Source organism: Peromyscus californicus, unplaced genomic scaffold (genome assembly GCF_007827085.1).
Source record: "Peromyscus californicus insignis strain IS unplaced genomic scaffold, ASM782708v3 Scaffold_18__1_contigs__length_77618521, whole genome shotgun sequence".
Taxonomy (NCBI): Eukaryota; Metazoa; Chordata; class Mammalia; order Rodentia; family Cricetidae; genus Peromyscus; species Peromyscus californicus.
The window spans coordinates 26,322,554-26,344,564 of NW_026294480.1; the positions used below are offsets into that span (position 1 = coordinate 26,322,554).

General features: G+C 46.0%; 1 protein-coding gene across 5 annotated transcripts in view; it reads left to right on the forward strand.

Annotated features, from left to right (window-relative positions):
• The window catches only part of Sub1 (SUB1 regulator of transcription), a 122,827-nt gene that overhangs the window by 69,915 nt on the left and 30,901 nt on the right, over positions 1–22,011 (forward strand). The window contains exon 1 of one of the 5 annotated variants that reach the window (XM_052743111.1): positions 2,207–2,222. The exons of the other annotated variants lie outside the window; for them this stretch is intronic. The gene's annotated coding sequence lies outside the window, so the exon portion shown is untranslated. Of the gene's footprint in view, positions 1–2,206; positions 2,223–22,011 lie in introns of those variants that run through there. 5 annotated transcript variants of the gene reach the window in all.

The following is a 22,011-nucleotide window of genomic DNA, read 5'->3' on the forward strand; positions in this document are numbered from 1 at the left end:
TACCTTATTTGGCTTTGACCCAGAAGTCCAGTTTCACCATTTGTGGTGATTTGAATGTAATTGGCCCCCATAAGCTCATAGGGAGTGGCACTGGTAGGTGTGGCTTTGATGGAGTAGGTGTGGCCTTGTTAGAGGAAGTGTGTTACTGTGGGGGGCGGGCTTTGGTGTCTCATAGATGCTTAAGATACTGTCCAGTGTGAGTCCACTTCCTGTTGCCTTCTGATCAAGATGCAGCCAGCACCATGTCTTCCTGCCATGCCGCTGTGCTCCTAGCCATGATAATAATGAACTCAACCTCTGAAACTGTAAGCTGCCACCTCAATTAAATGTTTTCCTTTATAAGAGTTGCTGTGGTCCTGGTGTCTCTTCACAGCAGTAGAAACCCTAAGACACCAGTCAATAACACTTCATCAGGTCCCAGACCCCAAAGAAAAATGTCAGTGGTAATGGGAGATGAAGCTAACTGTTGTCAATTGTACAGCGTAAGGAGGCATGTTCAAAGACCTCCACTCAGGTAATTCTAGGATCTTGGCTTATGCTTCAGAAAAGAATTCCAGAATGAGCCTGTGAGATCCTTAGCTTTATTTATTTATTTTTAAAGATTTATTTATTATGTATACAGTGTTCTGCCTGCAGGCGAGAAGAGGGCACCAGATCTCATTACAGATGGTTGTGAGCCACCATGTGGTTACTGGGAATTGAACTCAGGACCTCTGGAAGAGCAGCCAGTGCTCTTAACCGCTGAGCCATCTCTCCAGCCTTGATCCTTAGCTTTAACCATCAAGTTGACACACAGCCTAGAATCGTCTGTTTAAACGAGTCTCAATGAGGGATTGCCTACATTGAGTTGGCTCATAGCCATGTCTGTGGGGATTTTAACAGATGTGGGATGGCCCAGCTCACTGTGAGTGGCATTGTTCCCTAGGCAGGGGTGGGGAAGGAGGGGGTGGTTCTGAACTGTGTAAGAGCAGAGAAATCCAGTTGAGCACAAGCAAGCTGAGCAAGGACACATTCATTTCGCTCTGCCCTTGACTGAATGAGATGTGTGTCTCAGGCTCTTGCAGGGGTGTCTTCACCACAAGGATGGACTATTTATTACCTGGAATTGCGAGCTAAAATACATCCTTTCTCCCCTAAGTTGCTGTTTGTAGGGTATTTTAGTCAGAGAAACAGAAATGGAACTAAAAATCAGAATGAAGCAAAGTTGGGGCTATTCTGTAAAGAGGGAGTTGTTTTACTTTTTGGTTTTTCGAGGCAAGGTTTTTCTGTGTAGCCCTGGCTGTCCTAGAACTTGCTGCTCTGTAGATCAGGCTGGCCTTGAACTCACAGAGATCTGCCTGCTTCTGTCTCCTGAGGCTGGGGTTAAAGGTGTGTACTACCATTGGTCAGCAAAGAAGGAAGTTATTAAGTAAAGGTTTATTAAGAAAAGGGCTGTAGTACACAGTCAAGGCTCCTCAAGAAAGAGTCACATAAAAATAAAAATAAAAAATAGGGTTAGCGATGGCTGGCAAAGGTGCTTTCCTGAGGGCCCGGAGACCTGACTTCTGTCCTTGGATCTCATGAGGTGGCAGTCATATAGTCGTACAGTGACTCCCTAGAGTTATTCTCTGGATACTCTCTCTCTCTCTCTCTCTCTCTCTCTCTCTCTCTCTCTCTCTCACACACACACACACACACACACACACACACACACACACACAGACTGGGCCTAGCATGGGCTCTTGAAACCTCAAAGCCCACCCCGTGACACCTCCTCCAACAAGGCCACTCCCCCTAATCCTTCCCAAACAGTTCCACTAACTGGGGACCAAGCCTTCAAACATATGAGCCTATGGGGGCCATTCTCATTTAGACCACCACAATAAATGACTACAAGCTTTTCTTCTAACTTCTGACTCCCCTCCAGGATTCTGAAACCAGTTGCACTGGGGTAGACTCAGTTGTCAGGGCTCTTCTTTTCTGGAAGCTCTGGAGCAGAGTCTGCTTTCTTGGTTGTGTTAGTTTTGGGAGGCCATCTGGCTTCCTTGTCTGTGACTCCTTCCTTGAGTCATCCCAGCCTCTTGCTTCTACCATCAGATGGCTCCTACGTCTCCAGTCAGATCTGTCTCCTTCTCAGGAGGATGCTTGTGATTACAGTTTAGACCTTACAGATGACTCAGGATAATCTCATCTCAAGATCTTTAACTCCAGCACGGACAGCGGTGTCCCTTCTGCCATATAAGGTTAGAACGGGAGGTTTTGGTGTTTCGGATGTGGATATTAGCCTACCAAGGCTAAGAAACTTTTATTCTCTTGTTCTCCACACCACTGGATGTGGTTTGAAAGGTCATTCATGCACACAGAGCTCTTTCGTTCTGCTGTCTTCTGTGAAAGTAGTCATGTTGATTCAAAAAAAAAGTATTCTAAGTATCAGCTTGTGGATGACAGAAAAGACATTATTTGCATGTCAGTATATTTGTATGTGTATAAAATACCAAAGATAATGTCCCACAGTTTTGTATGAAACACATGCTCATAAAGGATAATGTGTGACAATCAAGTTGTCCTTTCATTATTAAGTGTCCTTTCCATCACCTTTGTGCCTGACTATACCACGGAAGCATGGAGTTACACTTAGGTGTACAAAATGAGCCCCAGTGCCAAGGAGACCTTGGATAATTGTGTGAGAGAGACAGCCAGTGTAAGTGAAAAGTACTGTGGGGTGATGCTCAGAGAGAATTGTGGGTGCAAAGGGCTGTTAAGCTTCCGGAAGTAGGAATCAGGAAATGACCTACCAGAGAATCCATGGCTATCTGATTAGCTCTCCAACAGAATCCGTGGCTATCTGATTAGCTCCCCTTTTTTCACCTCACAGTTTCTTCCAACTCTGCCGTCTCTCTCTTCTCTGTCCACGTGACTGGTGCCAGCCTCCTTAGACTTCGGACTCCCTTACAGTTGGCAGTCCCTCTCCAGTGTGGTGAGGTCACACTCTCACGTAGGTGCCACAGCCAGAGCAGCTGGGCTGGTAAGGCAAGAGGCCCTCACACACCTCTCTCAGAAATGATGCAAGGGAAGGGGAAGTGGGGCTGGCTGAGGCAGTGGTTGTGACTTGAGTCATTTGTGTTAACTGTTGGTAGTCATTTTCAGGTGGCTTCTTCTACTCCTTTGCTGGGTTTGTGAGAGAGAAGAGCCCCCTGTTCTCCTCAGAGAGCCGTGGAGCAGGCTGCCATAGGGATTCACGACAGTGGTAGGGCACAGGGCTGGTACCAGGACAGACCCTGCTGCTTTTTAGACCTAGTGGGGGGAGTGTCTGCCCAGAAATAACAGACTGGCAAATGTGAGAGGGACTTTACCCATGGGCATGCTTCTATCTTGGTCTGTGGGCTCTCGCTTCAGGAAGGAAGAGGTACATGGCCTCTAAGAGGCCAGTGTTACTCTTTGAAACTCACTTATACTACATTAAGTTATCCACTTTGATGCACTAGTTCTCAGAACTCTCTCTCTCTCCCCCCTCCTCTCCCCTCCTCCCCCCTCCTCTCCCCTCCTCTCTCCCTCTCCTCGTCCTCCTCCTCCTCTTTTGGTTTCTCTGTCTTTTTCAGCTGTCTAACTGTCCTGGAACTTGTTCTACAGACTTCACGGGTCTCAAACTCAGAGACCCAGCAGCCTCTGCCTCCCAAGTTTTGGGACTAAAGTTATGTGCCACCATACCTGGCAATTTTTTAAAACTTTTAAAAATAGGAATTAGTGTTGTTTGTTTTTACTCTTTAGGGGGGCCCACTACCCAGCTCTGAAATCAATCACACACAGAGGCTTATTTTTAATTATTATAAATGCCTGGCCTTAGCTTGGCTTGTTTCTAGCCAGCTTTTCTTAACTGTAAATGATCTCATCTACCTTTTGCCTCTGGGCTTTTACCTTTTTCTATTTCTGTATATCTTTCTTTCTTACTCTGTTGCTGGTTGTGTGGCTGGATCACTGGCCCCTAAAGTCCTCCTGTCCTTGTTCTCTTGCTCTTTCTTCTTTTCCTCCCAGATTTCTCCTATTTATTCTCTCTGCCTGCCAGCCCCTCCTGTCCTTTCTCCTGCCTTGCTATTGGCCGCTTGCTCTTTATTACACTATCAGGTGTTTAGGCACAGTAACACAGCTACACAGAGTTAAACAAATGCAACATAAAAGAATGCAACACATCTTTGCATCATTAAACAAATGTTCCAGAGAATAAACAGATGTAACAGATCTTAAAATAATATTCTACCACAAATTAGTTTCTGTGGGGCTGACATTTCAGGTTGTAGGGATCCTGAGTCTAGGAATGCTGAATGTGATCATTGAGAAGGTTTGGGAGGTAGAAGTGAAGCCACCGCTTGTCCAAGTCCAGTTCTCGCTACTGAACAAGGAAAAGGGCAAAAAGATGGAGGCTTGGTGGAACATGCCCGAGATTCCAGCACCAAGAAGACCAAGGCAGAGTCTGATTTAACCTGGGCATTTAGTGAAACCCTGTCTTAAAATCTCAGAAAATTATTTTTTGTAGTTCTGGGAGCTGAGAGTTCCATGGGGCCACCTTTGGTGAGCACCTTCTGCCTGGAGGGAACTCTGTAGGGTACCATGTAGTGGGATAGAGAGAACTTGCTGATATGAGTCTCTGTCTAAGAAGCCATTAATGTGACTATTAGGGCCCTACCCTCAGGAACTCATCTAGTCCTATTTACCTCCCAAAGACCTCAGCTCCAAATACCATTAATATTGGAATTTGAGATCTAAGCTTCTTAGTGAATTTTGGAAGAGCCAATGAGCCAAACCATAATACTTTTTTTTTATTTCAAAGATTTATTTAAAGATTTTGGTAGTGGTAGTAATTATGGTAGTGGAGCTGATTGTGGTGATGCATATAGTAGTGATTGTGGTAGTGGTGGTAATTGTGGTATTAGTGATTGTAGTGATTTATGGTGATGACTGTGGTGGTGGTGGTCATTAGTGATGATTGTGATTATGATGATAATGGTTGTGTTGGGAGCGAAGGCCTATTTGTATCTTTTAGTCTTGTATTCATGAAGGCACCTGCCAGGACTGCCCCACATTGCAGTTCATCAAGGTTGCTCCTTGGATGCCCCTCATCTCTGTCAATGGTGCTTTGGGTTGCATGGCCTTTCCTCTGCTTCTGTGGATTTCTGGAGGCGCGTCTGCTCTAAAGCAATCCCAGCACAGAGCTGCAGCCTGCAGACTTCCTTGTTGTTGCTCCTGCTGCTGCCTCTCCCGTTACTCACCACAGAGCAAGTTTTAAGCTATATCTGACTGTAGAGCTACGAAGAACTCTGGTATTTGGAAGCTGAAATGGTAGAGTTCTACCTGCCTACCTGTCTCTAGCTCTTTTAGTCTCCTTTCGTTTCCAAATGGCAGTAGACACAGAATGGCTTATCTGCTGGAAAATGAGCAATAGGAGAAAGAAAAATAGCATGAAAATAGTTAGTCAAGGATATTATGCTGTGTGCACGTACATGGGAGCTTTATGTCATCTGCCCGGAACTAATTGTTAGAACTTCCGGAATCATAACCATCTGTGGCCTTTCGAAAACCACAGCCCAAGTCGATTGGTCAAGAGCGTTCTAGGCAATCCTTAGGCACACTAACACGCGAGGGCTCCCTAAGTCTCAGCTTCAGCTGAATTGCTGATATAGGTGGAGAGATACAGGGAACTTGATTTTTGCCTGCACGGAATTCGTTCATCCTCCAGTGCTTGGAGGAGTGCTTGTGGGGTGCGGGTGGGAGTCTGTGAAGAGTGGTGAGACTCTTCTCTCTGGCCTGAAGAACTTCTGACGTCCAGACTAGCGTGCCTCTAACCCCCGTTAGCTAAAAATGAGAAATCAGGCCCAAAGTAGAGGACTGACCTGAAGTCCCCTTCCAACATGGATGGTTAGTCATCAGTCACGTTGCAAGCTCTTGTCAACCTAAATGACAGAGAGTGGCTGGCTCTCCACGAGAACGGGCTTAATGGGAAAGAGCAGCGAGCAGCGATGCCATGGCAACCGTGGGCACACTCAGGGAAGCAGAGAGAAGCAAGGATTTCTGAAGGGAAAATGGGGAGGACATGTGTTGTTTTGAGCTGAAGAGAACATTGATTCTGGACTTATTGTGGGAATTGACGTCAGTTCAATGATGGACAGTGTACCAGGCAATTGTTTTTTATGTTTTCGTGACTCAAAGTAGCAAGGTACAGTTTGTAAAGTCCTTTGTAAAGGTCCTGATTGCAGGCCTGAGTTCTGATTAGAGCCCTTTGGTGGGCCTTTGTGATGGTTCTTATCATAGCCTGTGTGCAGGAGGGCCCTCCTTTCTCTGTCTCCTGACTCTTTTGTTGGAGATTGGAAAAAGAACGACACCACATTGGTATGGGCAACGTTCACAGTCTAATCGGGGAGCCAGCAGCAGCAGGCTCAATGGCAATGAATTTAGAAAAAGATTCCTGGCTGTGGGGTTGCTGAAATGTGGCTGTGGTTCAGGGTGAAATCTCCCCAGCCTCGGAAGGTAGCCATAGACAGATCTATTCCTGTGGCGGTGACTTTCTGAACAGAGTCACAGTAAGTGAATCTGTAGAAAGGGCTGCTAGCATCATCAGGGGAGATGTAACAGTGACTGCAAATCCCACCCAAGAGTCTGATCCAGAAAGGCCTGGTGAATGTGTGTGTGTGTGTGTGTGTGTGTGTGTGTGTGTGTGTGTGTGTGTGTTTGCATACAAATGTGTAGCATTTTTTTTCTAGTGAACTATATTTTAATATATCCTTAGTGCAATTTTTACTTAGTCATTTTGGGAAGCAACACCTTAGCAGAGAAGGTGTTGAGAGCATCTTAGTTTGGCAGAATTTCTTCAGTGTATTGGGAAAAAACCCATTCACTTGTAAATACTTATTGAGCAACTACTCTATGGCACACATGTATTGTTCTAAACCCTGGGTAGATAGTGTGAATAAGACTGGCAGGGTCTTCATGGAGCTCCAAAGTAGTCGAAATAGTTTAAAAGGAGGAGTAGAGCTTTCTGAATCTTAAGATTCTGTTGTTTGGTTCCCAGTGCTCTGGTTGCTACAGAATTCTGCAGCACAGATTGGGAACCCCTGATCTTAGGGTCCTGGGTGCAGGTGAAATAAAGCCAGCACAGGCTTTTTAGGTTTCTCATTGATAAAATGGGAACAGAGATGCCCACCTCAAGTCTCACCATGAGTTGCAAAAACAAACAACAACAATGAAAAAAACCTCAGCGTATAAATCGTGGACTCCAGTGCTTGGCACAGAGCTTTGTTTTCTGTTTGTTTCATATAGGTTCCAGTTACTTAGCTTTGGTTGGGGTTAAATTGGAGACAATATGACACGTCTGGAGAGGCCTTGAAAGATGGACCCAAGGCTCAAATGGGATAATAAAGAACATGAAACAAAGAACTAAGAAGAGGCTCTGCCACCTCCCCAGCATAAGAGCTGCAGGTGTACAGTGGGCAGCTGTGCTGGGAGTTCCTCAAAAAGCTAAACAGAGCTCACCATATGACTCAGTAATTCCACCTCTAGGCATGCACCCGAGAGAGTCAGGAACATCCATTACACTAAAACCTATATATAGAATACATCATCATAGCACAAAGGCCAAAAGTAGAAACAACCCAACTCCATCTCAACTGATGAATGAAATTCTCTCTCTCTCTCTCTCTCTCTGTGTGTGTGTGTGTGTGTGTGTGTGTATGAGAGAGAGAAATTTTCAAAAGTAAATATAGTAGAATATTACTCAGCTATAAAAAGAAATGAAGCCTTGACCATGCAATAGAATAGATAGATCTGAAGACATAAATGGAGAAATCAGACAGGAAAAAAACAAAAATAAAAACAAAACACACCTATTTATGATGTCACTTATACAAAATGTCTAGAACAACACAATATGTAGAATCAAATTAGATTAGTATGGTATAAACAGGGTATGGTGGGGCATCCCTGTAAACCCAGCATTCAGGAGGTAGAGGCAGGAGGATAGAAGGCTAAGGCTATCCTCAACTACATAGTAAGTTAGAGGCCAGCCTGAGCTACCAGAGACCCTGTCTCAAAAAGACAAAGGGTAAATTTTATGCAATCTATGAACTAAGAAAATGCTCCCACCCTACCGTCTCAATTGGCACCTGTATACGCTGCAGAGAGGGTGCAGATGGCTTCAGATGACAGATCCTGTCGCCTGAGACTCCCTTTCAGCCTTCTGGGGACCCGGAAGAATGCTGCAGCTCTGTGCGAAGAAGAGGAGGAGGCAGCAAACGAAACAGTGTTTGTTATAGGGCTACATTGTTTTCGTATGTTTCTGTCTCAGCCACAGAGATGGCTTGGTAGTTTTCAAATAATCGGGTTTGTGGTTCTTTGCCTCGGTTCTAGAAGCCCCACCAGGCTTTTCATGGAGCCGGTGGGTGGTCTTGAAGTGGTTTGGGGTGGTCCACTGCCCCAAGACCCCACGGCTTTGAGTGGGTGCAGCTCCTTGAACAAGCGCTCCAGGCTCCTGTTGGCTTACTGTTTTCAGGAGGAGCAAAGTGAATCTGCGATCTGTGTGAAATGTGTTAGGACAGAAGGTGTTTTCAAACCTGAGAAGTGCAAGGCTGGGGAGGGATGCCTGCCAGAGAGTGAATCGCACTTCGCTCTCCGGCTCATTTCAGCCTCAGGTTTCCTCTCTGAATGGTCCTGACTATATGCCACCCTACAGAATGTGTCTTCGTCACTTCTGAACGGCCACATATGTTCTGCCGCACATTTGGGATTACCGCATCAGGTTTTCAAAACCGATTCTAAAACTCTTTTTTTTTTTTTAAAGTTTGCCTTTAGCATTTTGCAAGAAGCCCTCTCACCAGCTGTTTGTTTATACCATCTTGTGGTTGTTTTTGCACATTATCAATGAATAGTGAGTAATTACATCATTACCAGGGAAGCAGCGAGTTGAATTTCCCTGCAGGGTGTTTCTAGGGGGAATGCTGTACCAGGTCTATTCTTAGAGCTCTAAGGAGATTTGTGGTTAGACACTTTATGTCTCCAGGGAGAGATGGGTCTTCAGGCTAGCTGCTAAAGCCCCACACTTTTGGATCCTCACGGCAGGCAGTGAGCCTGAGGATTTCTAAGTCTCCTGGGACAGAGGCTGAAGGTTGCAAAGATGACCTATTTGAACTTTTTTTCCTACAGCATTTCAGACCCCAGGCAGTCTCTTCTTCCTTCCACATATTTTACTTTAAAGCATTGACATATACGAAGTATACATGTGTATGAAGTACGAGGAGTGGTCTAATACATGTACCCATGGCTTGATGTTCAAGGCTATCTCTCCCAGCATTTATCATTTCTTCGTGGAAAGCACCCAACATCCCTTCTTCTGGGTATATTGCACATCATCATTTGTTGTAGACCCTACCTGTGCAGTAACACATCTTTCTCCTGCGTGTAGCTTGGTGCTCCCTTGATCAACCTTTACTCGCCATCCCCACTATATTCCTCACACTCATTAGCAGCTACACTTATTCCCTATCCTCTTTGACCCTTGGTGGTCACTAATCTATTGGGTTTCTCTGTAGATTTGCCTCATCTGGATTTTTCATACAGGCATAGCCATATAATTGTGGGTTTTCGTTCTGGCTTCTTTCACTTAGTGTAATATTTTCAAGATGGGTGCATAGAACAACACACATCATTGCACGCATTAATTCCTCTCTAAATTAAATTAGACAAAATATATATCATGTAAAGTTCATCATCTAAATTAGTCTTAACTATACGACTCAGTGTGCCTTAGTATATTTAGTACATACATGTTTTCTACTAACCAAGCTCCAACTCTTTCATCTTGCAAAACTAAAATGATATCCCTTAATGTACTTCTTATCACCCTCCACCCCCTGAATGTGGAGGCCAGGTGGATGATGGGTGTCTTCTTTTATTTTCCACCTCATTTTTTTTTGAAGCACAGTCTCTCGCTGAACATTGAGCTCAGGGCTTCAACTAGACCAGCAGTGAGCCCCTGAGACCCACCTGTCTCTGCACTCCCAGCTCCCGATGACAGATGCACCAGCTGAACTTGGCTTTTACATGGGTGCTGGGCATTTAAACAACAGCTCTTATGCTTGTACAAGGCTTTACACACTGAGCTATCTCCCTGGCCCCTCTCCCCAGACCTCTTGGCTGTGTCTACGATTCTGACTATCCGAGATGGCCACTTAACTTAGTTAGTGTATGCGTGGCCATGCCACAGTACGTGTGTTGAGCTCCGAGTTCAATCCACTAGTGTCCTCCTCTCTTTCCAACATGTGGATCTCAGTTCATCAGGCTTGGAAGCAAGCACTATTATCCTCTGAGCCATGTCAATGGCCTGTTTGGCTTTTGGTGACTGGCTTATTTCATATAATATGCTGTCGAGGTTTTATTTATATGGTAGTGTATATCAGAATTCCCTTTTAAGGCTGAGTAATACTTCCCTATCTATATTTCAAATCAACCCATCTATAAGTAGACATTGGGACTGTTTTCACCTTTGGCTACAGTGAATAACACTGCAGTGAGGGCACTCACATTCTGCTTAGGTCCCGACTTTCAGTTCTTTCAGGTATGTGCCTAGCAGTGGGATGGCTGGATGACACAGTATTTCTGTTTTTAATTTCGGGGGAACCACCTTGTTTCCTGTCAGCTACACTATTTTATATTCTCATCAACAGTGTATGGAGTTCTAGTTTCTCCCAGCTGTCTTAAACACTTGTTATTTTCTGTTTTGCTTTTGTGTTATGGATAGCAGCTCTCCTAACTAGTGTGAGATGGCTTTCATTCATTCCTAATTGACACTGGACATATTGTGTTAGGTGGGTAGAGAGGGACCTGCCAAGGAAGAAAGATGCAGACAAGATATTAGACACAGTCCGTGCTCTAATACTGCAATCTGTCTGGGGAAGTAAGATCATATTTGAGCTTCAACAGTCACACATGGAAGTGCCATGTGCTTGGCGTTGTGCTGAGTGCCCAGTGTATTTCTCTCCTTCAATCCTTCCAACACTGGCCTGGGATATGAGCGCCATCTCATTTAACAGGACAGGGAAGTGGTCACTTTGGTGATTTACTGAGTCTCTCTAGCCAAAGTTGTAAGTTTGGCAATCTCTTACTGCGAAGCCTGGGTGTTCCTTACTAGGCATAGGATGAGATTAGTCAGACATCGCAGAGCTGGAGGAGCCAGTCTGGCCTTTAGAGATAAGGGCCAAGCTTCCAAGGCCCTCATTTGGAAAAGTGGTCACCTGGACCATTTTTACCCCATTATTTAGAGTGATGTATCTCACCAGCCTCAGGAGAACTAAGAATTTGGACCATCAGGTCTTGTCAAATATCAAAAGGTTGGACACCCTTGATTAGAGCGAGAACTGAATCTACTAGTGGAAGGAACAGAGCATTCTCGTGGTTCCTCTTCGTTGTTTCCACTGCTGTTTTAAGAGAAGGGGAGGGGCCCGTAGGCCACCAGCTTGTGTTGTGTGTGTGAGCATACAAAGTGATGGGGTCCATTCTGGCATCTTCATACACAGGCGTCGTCATCTTTGCTCTCATTAATGACTCTCGCGTTCACCTCCTGCTCCGGCTGTCTCCTTCCTCCCTTCACACTCCCAGCTTGTGTCTGATCCGAAGTCGATGTTGTAGAGCTAGGAGTGGGGAGACCCGGAGCCTGACCTCCTTGACAAATCCTCCTCTTCTTTGTGTTGGGGTTGTACCACCGTTGACTATTGGTCTTTGTTTTGGGGTCGTACCACCATTGACTCTTGATGCGGAAGTCTCCCTGTGTCTGAGGTGTTGCTTCCGGGGTTTCACCTACCTGTGGACAACTGTAGTCTTAAGATACCAAGAGGAAAATTTTAGACATAAGCAATTTGTAAGATTCTTTCTGTTTTCCATGTATTGATTGATTGGGGTGTGTGTGTGTGTGTGTGTGTGTGTGTGTGTGTGTGTGTAGGTCAGAGGACAACTTGTATTGGTAAACATATGAATACTTGGCTATACTTAGTAAAGAAATACATATTATCCCTATGAACATATAAATCTCCGTGTGTAATTTTTCTCTGCCTTTGAGCCATTTTCCCCCTTCTTTGGTCAGCCATCACAAAGGCAGTCTGAGATAAATCCTAGCAGGATTTATCCTGCAACAGGATTAGCTTTGGTGGGGAATACGATGGAATTATAGATGCAAAGACAAAAGGGGGCATCCATTGTACATTTGCCAAGAGCTCTTTCCTGGGAAAGAAAATCAGAGCCTATCAGGCAAACAGCCCATTAGGTGTGTTTTCTCTCCACATGCTTCTGTAGGCTCGAATGAAGATACGGAGCTTGAAGCTGTAGCAGCCATCTTGTGACCACTAGGAACGCCCCTGAAACTCCTGCCTCTCATGTATCACCTTCTCCACTGTCACCACCCTCCGTGAGTGCAGGGCATTTACTGGAATTAGTGAACCTATGTCACACATGACAATCTCCCTAAATACAGCATTTTCATTCAGCTCGCTCTTGGTGCTATCCACCTGTGTATTGTGAAGCCATATGTCCCACCAATACAGCGTCATACGCAGACATTGCAGTGTCCTAAAAATCCTTGTGCTGTACTGTGGTGGTTATGCATCTGTCCCTTGAAACATTTAAATATTATTGATTTTTGTACTGTCTCCGTAATTTAAGGTTTTTGTGTTCCAGGCTCTTTAGAGTGCCGGTAACGATCAACAATACTTAAACCTTCACCTGCCTCTTGCTGAATTCATCATCACTGAATCATTCCTCCATTAGATTTGAAATCACTTGCAGCAGGGATACAGTCTGTAGTTTCTTTGTTGTGTTCACAAATACCAAATGTTGTCAGTTTGGCTGTGGGTGGGACACCCTGTCATCAGACCCTGCTGTATAGTGGGCAAATGGGAAGAAAGAACTTTAGAGCCAGAATGGAACATATAGCGTTGGCTCGCTGGGTCCAGTCTTCTCATTTTCTATAGAGAAACAGGCAGGGTGCTTAATATTTGTTAGTGAGCACTGTAGTGCCTCACTCTTGTCTAGCCAGCTCTCCATTATATTGGACTTTCTTATCTTGGCTGTTGGGCCCAACTCAAGACCTTTCCAGAACAGCTCCAGGCTCCTCACATGAATGCTTACAGTGACTTGTGTTGTGGATCCACTGGGAGGACCTACTCTCTACCACAAAGTAGCAGCAAAGATCAGCAGGACACCCGTGGGAGGGGCTCACGCTTGTATTTTTGAACATCCGAGAAGGAAACCAGGGGTTCCAGCAGAGCTGGAGTTTGAACCAGATGGGAGTAAAGAAACACATGGAAGGCAGACACTACCATCTCTCCAGGGGGTCTGTAAGTCCAGACCACTGCAATGTGCTCCACAGGGCCGGTTGCCCATATCTCAGCCCCGACTCAGACTTAGTCCTCGTCTATTAGATAGATGTGTAGGACTACTGTAACAGTTGACTTTTTGTGCCCACCTGCTTAATCCTCAGCTCTTGCTATGAGGCTACTGTTTTCAGATGTGATTAGCATTGAAATCAGTAGACTCTGAGGGAAGCAGATCACCATCCATAGCGTGGGCAGGTCTCACTCAATCCTTCCAAGACCTTTAAAAAAAATAAAAAGAAGCAGGAACTCTGCCTTGCTGACCACTCTGGACTTGAGTTGCATTGTTAACATTTCTCTGGGCCTCCAGCCTGCTGAACCACCCTGCAAACTTGAACTGTTCAATTGCTGGGCTGTGGTGGCGCAAGCCTTTAATCCCAGCACTTGGGAGGCAGAGGCAGGTGGATCTCTGTGAGTTCAAGGCCAGCCTGGTCTACAAAGTGAGTTCCAGGAAAGGCACAAAGCTACACAGAGAAACCTTGTCTCGAAAAACCAAAAAATAAATAAATAAATGAACTGTTCAATCATGAGCCGATATCTTTTAGTTCCCTTCTCTCCACAGTCCCCCCCCCCCCCCCCCCCCCCCCCCGCAGTCTATTGATTCTTTTTCTTTGGAGAACCCTAATTAATTTAATGTAAATATTACCAAGTCCAAAGACATAGAGCTCTTGTACTCGCTAGACTTTGGTGTTAGAGTGGATATTTACAGGGTGCTTGGGCCCAATCTTCTGGGGACAAGGCTGAGGAATAACCAATGGGGGGCTTAGCAGGAAACTCGATGTACTAGGGCCGCCCTTCTAAAAAGTACCAGGAATGTATACAGCCTGCCCTTAAAAGGTGAGTGCTTTAAAAACTGCTGCCTTCCTGAGTTGCTGCTGTCTTTCTATTCATCCTTCTGCTACAATTTGCTCTTCTCACTCTCTCAAGGAATCTACAGAACAGCAGCCCCTCCCCACAGCTTCAGGCTTATCCTCAGGAAGATAGCCAAGGCAGCAATGACACACTTTGGGAATTAATGGTCCGTCTCTGTCCTGTCCCAGAGCTAATCACTCAGCCAGCTGTACAGGAGGCGGGGGAAGCGGCTTCTGCAGATGCTCAGAGGCCCAGCTTGAAGCAATGATAAATGGATGCTGTGGAAGGAGAGAGCTGGGGAGAGGCAGCTGCAGGCAGAACCAGTAGGGGAGGGGATGGGGCGGGAAGCAGGGGAGAAGCCTGGGCCTGGCACTGGGCATGTCCTTCCAAGAGGCAGAAGCAGTACAGGACCTGTTTGTTTGTTTGTTTGTTTGTTTTTTCTGTAGCTATCATGGATGCAGGATGCTCAAGAAAAGATGCCAGTCACTTCCCACCTTGTTATGAGCATCCTTGTGCCAGAGCATTTCAGCTATACCACCATCCATTTCACTGCAGTTTTCCATACTTAGAGAACAGCAGCTCCTAGAGTTGGGTTGCTGTATGAAATGATTTTGTAAATATAAATGCTCATGTGTGTTTTAGAAGTTCATATATGCCAACTTTTCATTTTATGTGCACAGGTAAGGTTTGGCACTTGAAACATAGTTTCTTAACTGATGGACTGTTGAGATTTCCTGAGTTATACAGTTTAAAACATGACAAGTTACAGCTGTTGGCATCATTTTCAGCCAAGAAGGGCAGAGTGAGGGAACATCTGCTTTGGGGTATGTGGAGGTGGGTGCTGGTTTAGAGGTCTCCGTGAAAGGCGTAGCAGGTCTTTCATTAATCAGCTTCCATTTAATATATTAAAAATACAGTTGGAATGTGTCTTTGGAGACTGGTCTAGGGTAACAGGAATGAAAGATTACTCCTCTGTGTTCAGCCAGTAGAGGAGTCCTGTTACCATCCCATTCAGAGTTTACAGGCATTCTACGATGTTCTGGAAAGTTCCCAGAAGCAGCAACAATGGCAATTCTCAGAAGTTGTGGTTTGGGTCAAGGACTGTCTCCCTACAACCTCAGCGGCATTTGGGAATGCTTGGAAGACAGTTTTTGGTTATGACTGGGTGGGTGGCACTGGCATCCAGTGGACAGAGGCCAAGGACCCTGCCTATTGTCTTATAGCAGCAGTGGTGCAGTGGGTAGCCATTCCAGCTTTGATCTGGAAGTTCCAACCCCCATTGAGGCTTCAGCAACTGTCACGCCTACAAGGTGGGGCCAAGGGAGGAACCTGGAGACCCGAGATCTGGATGGGCCAGCGCTCTCTCTGGTCCTGGACCCTTGATGGTGGAGGTTGACTGAGCAGAGCTCCAGAGTACACCACTGGACTGCGATACACCTTCCCAGGACCCCACCACCTACCTATCCCTTTTTTGTAAGTTACCCACTAAATAAATCTTCCTTTTAACTACGTGGAGTGGCCTTAATAATTTCATCAATACAGTGGCCACAACAAGGAATGACCTGAGTCAAGTGCAATGGTATGGAGGGAGAGGAACCCAGCCCAAGAGAAAGTCTCCCATCCTCCAGACCGGCCATTCCTTTCCCTCCATGTATGGAACCTGAGCTTAAAGTAGAACCATCCACCATCTCCGACCTGTGCTCTCATCTTGCATTTTTTTTTTTTTTTTTTTTTTTTTTTTGGTTTTTCGAGACAGGGTTTCTCTGTGTAGCTTTGCGCCTTTCCTGGATCTCGCGCTGTAGACCAGGCTGGCCTCGAACTCACAGAGATCCGCCTGCCTCTGCCTCCCGAGTGCTGGGATTAAAGGCATGCGCCACCACCGCCCAGCTCATCTTGCATTTTTGAAGCCCCTTTGAAATCTCGTGTCAAGGAGGTCCCCGGCAGCAGCTGCTGACGTGTTCTGAATGTAGAAAGAACAATCGCTCTTGTTTAGACGTTGGTGCCCTGACTATTTTTCATATTCGGCTTCGTTTCACAACCAAACCAGAGAATGAGTCATGCAGGGGCATCCTCAGGACCAAGATCTTGCTGGGGTGTGAAGCCTCCTCGGTGCTTCCTTTGGTCTCCGAGAGACTTGCTCAGGAGGACCCTGCAGGGAGAAACCCACTGGGTGGAGGCCTCCTTTTCTATCTGCTTCTTACGGCTCTCTGATGTCTTGAAAGTTAACTTAGAACAAATGGTAGGAGACATCCAGCCGTTGTCTGAGAGCTCCCCCGGCTGAAGGGATGCCTTGCTTCATCGAAATTGTCTAGACTCAGAAAGGAGGGTGCCGGCGGGGGATTATATTAAGAAGACTCATAAATTAGGCAACTGAAAACGTCCTTCCTCTGGATTGAGGCTGTAGCTTGGTTGCTAGAGTGCCTGGTTAGCGTGTAGGGAGCCCTGGATTTTGGCCACACTACCACATGAATTGGGCATGATGGTGTGGGTCTGTAATCGCTGAACCTGAGAGGCTGAGGCAGGAGATCAGAAGTTCAAGGTCATCTTCAGCTATATAGGAAATTATAGGCTAGCTTGGGCTGCATGAGACTGTGTCTTGATGAAAAAAATCCTTCAAATTGTTTAGATTTGTTGTGGTTTGAATCTGAGAAGCTCAGTCCTATGTTGGAATGCTTTGACCTCAGGTTATGATGCCATTTTGAAGGCTGTGGAGCTTTTAGAGGTCTGGCTGATGGGGAATAGTAAGTGACTAGGGATGGGCCTTTGAATTTTGTATCTGCCTGTTTCCGGCCTGTGTTCTCTCTCTGCTTCCTTTTCTGTTCTATGTACCTGCCACATGTTCCCACCTCAACCAGTAGAACCATCCCAGTGTTGTGCCTGAGGACTAAATCCTCCTGAAACTGTGAGCCAAAGCAAACCTTTCTGTCAGCAAGTTGTTTACACACACACACACACACACACACACACACACACACACAGGCTTAGTATAGTCTTCAAGGAAATGTTGTTACTATGTTTCTCAGAACTGGGAATTGGAAAGGAGAAGAAGAGATGCCATGGACACACAATTTAAGGACTAGGGAAGTCTTCACTCTCGGAGTGCTCCACGTTCAGGGTTAGCTTGGTGTCTTAGTCAGGGTTTCTACTGCTGTGAAGAGACACCATAGCCATGGCAACTCTTATAAAAGAAAATATTTAACTGGGGTGGTTTGTGAGGAACCTGCCTGACTCCATTTTGAAGGCAGGAGCCATTATGTTGTAGTTTTAAGAAATAAGCCTTGGCCGGGCGGTGGTGGCGCACGCCTTTAATCCCAGCACTCGGGAGGCAGAGCCAGGCGGATCTCTGTGAGTTCGAGGCCAGCCTGGACTACCAAGTGAGTTCCAGGAAAGGCGCAAAGCTACACAGAGAAACCCTGTCTCGAAAAACCAAAAAAAAAAAAAAAAAAAAAAAAAAAAAAAAAAAAAAAAAAAAAAAAGAAATAAGCCTTGATGAGAATCTAGAACTGGAGTTGGGGGTGGAGAGAGCACTCTGATTCCTCTCAGAGTGGAAGCAGGGGACCAGTTGACTCCTGAGTCCCAGTCCCAGTCCTGCACTGGGATCTTGGCACCTGGCCGAGTTCTAGGTCCCCAGGCTAGCAGCTCAGGTCTCCCAGTACAACTTCAGGGCCCAGGGGCCCTCTCTGAGACCGACATCCCTTTCAGCTGTCTACAAGGTTTAAGGCTCCTCCCTCCCTGTCTCCAAAGGCTTGCCCTTGCTAAACAGCCTGGCAGCTGCAGTCAGGGGCTGGAGGGACTGGTGCCTATTTTCTCAGGGCTTAGGGCTAGCTCAGTCTCAGCAGGGTGGGACTGGGGTTGGGTGAAGAGAAGGAATGCAGCTACCCTGGGCCCCAAGCTATAGGAAAACGCAACCCTGTCTCCAAAGGCCCACACTTTGTTGAGTAGCTCTGTTTCCTGGAACCTGACCTTCCCCAGCTCATGACCTTGACTTGTTTTTGAGAATACCCTGACCCTCCCTAACTCTCTTTGACCCTCCCTGACCCCTCCTAATCACATGATGGGTGATCACATGATTTTTTAATTTTTTTTTATTTTCTCATTGCCCCATTGTCTCCCTTCTGTAAAACTACTCATGATTTTACTCCTTAAAAGGGGCCCAAGAGGTGGATTTGGGGCTGCCCTCTTTAACGTGACTTAGGAGGCAGTTGCTGGCCAGTTCTTGGGTGCACCCCAATAAAAAATCAAGCTTGCCTCTAATTCAGCTTGAATTGTGGTTGTGGTCTTATTCTCACCATTGGAATTAACATTCGCCTACAGTTTCAAATGTTCGGTCCATTATCATCATGACAAGGAGCATGGTGGCGTGCAGGCAGACATGGTGCTGGAGCTGAGAGTGCTACATCTTGCAGGCAACAGCAAATCAACTGACTGTCACACTGAGGGAAGCTTGAGCAAAAGAGACCTCAAGGCCCGCCCCCACAGTGACACACTTCCTCCAATATTGCCACACCTCCGAATAGCGCCACTCCCTTTGGGGGTCATTTTCTTTCAAGCCACTGCATGTGGTCATCAGCTCAGCACTGCCTTCAGGGCTCTATTGTTTTACTTGATGCAAGCATCCTGGCCTCGAGGCACCCAGTCTTCATGAAGGACCAGTGGGTTGGTTGGTTTGTTTTTGTCACTGAGAAGGACATAAGAGAGATACAAAATGCATAGATGATGTGTCCAAGGTCATGAGTTATCCTGTGTCTACTAGTCTCACTGGGAGATAAGCCCTCAGGTGGTCTCCTGGTGTCAGATTCCTCCCTTCTACTCCTTCTGCCCCCAAATCAGCCCATTCATAGTTCAGGATTATTCCCCTAGTTCTCTGAGCTGTTGCAGTGTCTTGTTATTTCCAAACAGTTGAGACTCCTTTATCTGACTCTCTAAGCAGTGCTTTGTGATGGGTAGCTGTTCCAACTTTGACCTGGAAGCACTACCCCTAGCGAGGCTTCTGGTAACTGCCACACCTTCCTATGACCTGCCCCTGGCGTGGGGGCCAGGACGAGAGCCCTTAAGACCGAAGATCCGGATGTGCCCGGCCTCTTGGTTCCTGGTGATCCTGGATGCTGCATGGGAGACTGAATCAGAGTTTTCCAGAGAACCCTGCTGGACTGCACCTCACCTCTCCTGGATCCTGTAACCAACCCCTTTACTGTCCATAAGTTACCCTGAAATAAACCTCCTTTTATGCTACGTGGAGTTGCCTTGTTAAATCCCCACATTAGGGCTTCTCCATTTGCCCATCTCACCCTTTCTTTTCTTGTCCTTATTAATGAATAAAGCCAAATAATATCTATGTCCCAGTGCCTGAGACCATTTTTACCATATACAGCAAAAGAATTTGCAGGTATGATTAGGTTAAAGGTTGGAGATGGTGAGAATTTTCCTGAATTAGCTAGAAGGACCATAAGTGTAATCACAAACATCTTTTTTTTTTTTCTTAAATGTATGTATGTCTGTGTGTATGAAGGTGTACATGTGTGTAGGTACTCATAGAGGCCAGTCACACAATATGGTGCTGAGATCTGAACTCTGGTCCTCCGCTAGAGCAGCAAGCCCTCTTCACCATAGAGCCATCTCTCCAGCACCACAGATAGCTTTAAAAGAGAAGGGCTGTGGTGGTGTCAATGAGAATAGACCCCATAGGCTCATATATTTGCATGCTTAGTCCCCAGTTGGTAAGCTGTTTGGGAACGATTAGAAGGATTAGGAAGTGTTCTTCAAGGGAGATCCAGTAGCTACAAGCAGACACTGATATAGTTCTTTCCAAGTGGTCATTCCTGAGAGGTATTTCAGAGACAGATCCTTCAGAAGAGATCTGAAGGGGCTGGGGCATACATGAGACCTAGGGTTCTATACCCCAGTACTACAGAAACTGGGCATAGTGGTGCATGCCTGTAAGAAGGAAGATCAGAAGTTCAAGGTCATCCAGTTACGCAGTGTGCTGACTAGTTTTATGTCAGCTTGACACAAGCTAGAGTCCTTTTCGAAGGGGGACCCTCAACTGAAAAAATGACACCAGACTGGCCTGTGGACAAGTTTGTGGCGCATTTTCTTGATTGACGGTTGTTGTAGGAGGGTTTAGCTCACTGTGGGCGGGGCTACTCCTGAGCTGGTGGTCCCATGTGTCCTAAGAAAGCAGGCTAAGCAAGCCACGAGAAGCAAGTCAGGAAGCAGCACTCCTCCGTGGCCTCTGCTTCAGTTACTGCGTCCAGGAACCCGCCCTAACTCTCTTTCATAATAGACTGTGGATAGGACATGTAAGCTGAAATAAACCCTTTCCTCCCCAAGTCACTTTTGTTCAGGGAACCCTTGCTAAGACACATAGTGAGCTTGAGGCCAGGTTGGGCTATGTGAGAATGTGTCTCAAAATCAATCGATCAGTTAATAAATACATGGGAGTGGATATGACCAGAATACCCGATTGTTGTTATCCTAATCTTTTTTTTACCATAATGGCACATGGAGTAGGAAGGTAGCTGTAGCTTGGGTCTCTAATAGAATCTTTGAGATAGTCCGTCATTCCTATATCTCTTGCCTCCAAGCTTCTTGCTGTGCGAGAACTAGCCCCTTATTTGGCTCAGCCACTGTATTGTGTTCTTTTATATTAACCCTATGATCCATTACTTTATTTGTGGGGAGGTTCCTCCTTTCTATTTTTGATTCCAGTGTTCTCGTGCATTGTATCTTAAGCTATCATTAGATCTAAATGATCAGCAGGTAAAAGTAAGTGAGTGCACTGGGGTTCGATAGCTCTGGTCTATTGGGTATGGCAAGGGTTGCAGGCATTATAGCAGATGTACCTAAAGTTCTTTGTGACTTCACACAGAAAAGCTTCCTTCTTGTTTATATGAAGTGCTTTCTGGAGTATGTTGTCATTCATGGATGTGGGCTCTCACCTTCTTGTGGTTCTTTGCTGCATTGTCTACATACAGTAGTCTGGCACAATGAAGAAAATGGACACACATTCCCAGGTAAGTTGGGCCACAAGAAAGGGAGGTGTGGAAGGCTTGCTCCCACTTTTTCCCCAGGGTACTCTTGAGGAGGGAGGAGGGAGAAGTATTTAGAAAGAAGGATGGAAGGGAGAGAAACAGAAACACAGGATAGCCTTGGGAGAGCCTGGATCATTATCCTCTGGCCCCTTCTGTCTCTTCTAAAAGACCTTTTATAGAAATGCCAAGAGGTGGAGCAAAAGACTTCCCCCTAGCACAGCCAAGTGCAGACCCTTCCAATCACCTGGTAACTACACAGGTGGTCAAGCAACCCTCTAAGGCAGCCCTGCTGAGTAAAGCAAGCTCAGATCTCACTAGGAAACCCTTGTGGGCCTCCACAGGATGTTTGGGCAGGGCATGGTGGTAAACTTCTGTAATCACAGCACTCAGGAGGCAGAGGTAAGAGGATCACATGTTTGAGGACATCTTGGTTTATGTATTAGGATTCTGTTTCAAAAAAACAAAAATATCATGCCTGCAGGGCCAGGCCTGTAATCTCAGTTAATCAAGGAACTGAGGCCAGAGAATTGCAAATTTGAAGCTTACCTGGGCTACAGAGAGAGTTCAGGGCTAGCCTGGGCACTTAGTGAGATCCCATCTCAGAACAAACAAAAGGTGTGTGTGGGTGGGGGGCGGGAGCAAATTTGGCTCAGTGGTAAAACTTGTCTAACTTGTGAGAGGTTACAGGTTCAGTCCCCAATATCAAACCAACCAGCCAGCCAGCCAGCCAGCCAACCAGCCAACCA